The following is a 2,882-nucleotide window of genomic DNA, read 5'->3' on the forward strand; positions in this document are numbered from 1 at the left end:
TTATCTATTTTCTCATATACCCTTCAGCCTCTGTAATTTCTGATAGGTGTGAGGTGGTACCTCAGAATTGTTTTAATTTGCATTTCTTTTATCAGTAGTGAGTTAAAGCTTTGTTTCATATAACTACAGAGAATTTTCATTTCTTCTGAAAAGCACCCATTCTTATCTTTTGACAATTATTTGGGCCCTTATTTTTAAGCAAGTTGACTCAGTTCCCTATATATTTGAGAAATGAGTACTAAGAAATTTGATGTAAATTTTTAATTACTTCATTGTCTATGGTATTCTTTTAGCAAAATGTAGTTTCCTTTATTTAATCAGATCTATTTTTGCTTTTGTTTTATCTAAGATCATGTTTGTTGCCTCTGTCTTTTTATTTTATTTCAGCTGAAGCATAATAGATTCTGCTCCATCCCTTTTATTTTAACTCTATGTATGTCTTTCTGTTTTAAAGTGTGTATCTTGTACACAGTGTATTGTTGGATTCTGGTTTGTAATCCATTCTGCTTTCTACTTCAGTTTTATGGATTAGCTCATCCTGATCACATTCACTGTTATGATTACTGTGTATTACCTGCTATCCTACTTTCTTATAGTTTCCTTTCTCTCTCTTTTTATTCTGTCCCTCCTCAAAAGACTATTTTGTGTCTAAACACTGCCTCACTTAATCTGCTCCAATTAATGGTTATGCCCCTCCAGTTATGGTTAGCCCCTCTGAGCATATCTAAGCTGATCTTTTGATACACTGGTACAGTCTGATACAATGAACGTTAGACATCCTATACTTTCCAATTTGGAAGGACCTTCAAAGTTTTCTCTCTATTGCTTTAGCTTTTGGAAATCCAAGTTTAAAGGAAGGAATTAGTGAAGATTTATAATTTACCAAGGGTTTTGTTCTATTCCAGTACTTTGCAGATGGCACAGTGAGAGAAAAGTAGCTAAGAAAAAAAAAATTTAAGAAATGCTACTATTTATTTTTTCATTATTTCCTTTGAGATTCTTGTCTTGTCTTAGAGATTCTTGCTTTAGATGGTTTTTGTTATATTTTCATCTAGTTTTATAAAATTACTTTTGCTATTTTTATTTGCATGTCACCAAATTTATTTTGTTTTTATGGGAGAGCCAAGGAAATGGCCAGCCTTTTATTGGAGAGAAGAAAACATTACAACACATCTCAAGTAAACCAGTCCAGGGGCTCAGTGGCTAAACTGGTGGGATACCAGCTTGTAATAGGTTCCACAGTTAGGGCAACGCTGTGTCTCACCTTTGTGAAGCCAGAACCAGATGACTGCACTGTTGTCCTCTTCACAGATACAGCCCACTATTCACTTGTCAGTGATGGAAGGGACCAGGTTGGGTTCCTCCTTAGTCCCTGAAGCTACCTTTGGGGCTAGGAGATTGTATGGATTCAAATCATCCCTTGCAGCCACCATAATCTCTCTCTCCAAGCCAGTAGCCTGCTCCTCATCAGAAGGGATACCTCCTCTGGTTGCCATGGAGCGAGCATCCATCCAAGCAGGGCCACAGGCCCTCAAGGCCTGGACCACCAGTGCCCTGGAACCCCTCAGTAATCTTGAAGCCATTGTGCCTGAAACAACTGCCCATGTCACTAAACTTATAATTTAACTTAGACAGTGTTGTCTTTTATATTATATTACCATAGCCCAGTCAAAAATTATGAATGAAGTGAACCTAATGTTACCAGATCTCAAACTATATTAGAAAGCAGTAAATATCAAATCCATTTGGTATGGTTAAAAAAAAAACAGAAAAAAAACATAATTGATAGAACAGAATAGACAACTAGTACCTAAAAGCTAACAAATATAGTAGCATAGAGTTAGAAAAATTCAATGAGACTGGGGGAAGGATTCTCTATTTTTTAAAAAAAGGAAAAACTAGAAGGCAACAATTCCAAAATTAGATTTGGAATATAAATTTACACCAAATCCCCCCAAAAGCTCAATATGTACAAATGAAAATCATAAATGGTTATATAAAAATTATAGAAGGAAAGGAGATACCATTCACAACTATGAATAGGGGGCAAGTGCTTTAACACTCAAGGGATAGAAATGAACAAATGTCAGTAAGGTATCCTTTTTTAAAAGTTAGTTTATGTTAAATGATTAAATAAATCTGAGGTGCTAATTATTGGAACTTAAAAACAGAGGAAACACTTCTGGGGATGGGTGGGGCTTGAGCAGATGGCATTAGATAAGAGATCAAACCCTTCAGATACCCTGGAAGTACAGAAAGGGCAGACAGTTGGGCTCTACTATATTTTTCCAGAACACATTTCTATAATACATTCCATTAAGAAAGTTAATTCTTGCCCAAGTCATTTGAAGTCTTTTTTAGTATCTTTAAAATGTTACTTGTAATTGAATCAACAAAAGTAATATCTAATCATATTGTTCTACAATTTGTGAATCTTTATAAATCACTTGACAAGTAAATTAGTGTCATATCAAACTGCTGAGCCTGAACTTTCCTGGTTGAGATGGATGCACTGTACTTTTATTATGCTTAGTGCAGTAGATTCTACTTTTAAAAGAAAAATTAAAGATAATTTTATAACATAACTTATTCAGAAGGGTAATGTTATAGTCCATTTTGAACAAAATAGATCAAAGATCATCCAACTACAGTTCTTCTGAAATAAAACAATCTAATATATGATTTGGTCAACCACTTTAATAACTATAAACTTCTTTTATTACAGTTCCTTAAAGGACATTTATTGATTCTACTATTTTAGTCATAAATTTGAAGAAGGTCCAAAGATGTACAACAAAAAAAAATTTATTAAAGGCTGGAAAAATAGAGGCTAAGAAAAGAACAAAGATTGTGATTATTCAGTTGGGAGAAGAAAAAGTTTA

General features: G+C 33.9%; 1 pseudogene; it reads right to left on the reverse strand.

Annotated features, from left to right (window-relative positions):
- Nucleotides 1-1,196: 1,196 nt before the first annotated feature.
- Nucleotides 1,197-1,583, reverse strand: LOC114024329 (annotated as a pseudogene).
- Nucleotides 1,584-2,882: the final 1,299 nt, after the last annotated feature.

The sequence above is a fragment of the Vombatus ursinus genome, unplaced genomic scaffold (assembly GCF_900497805.2).
Source record: "Vombatus ursinus unplaced genomic scaffold, bare-nosed wombat genome assembly UNPS02014821.1, whole genome shotgun sequence".
NCBI classification, from domain to species: domain Eukaryota; kingdom Metazoa; phylum Chordata; class Mammalia; order Diprotodontia; family Vombatidae; genus Vombatus; species Vombatus ursinus.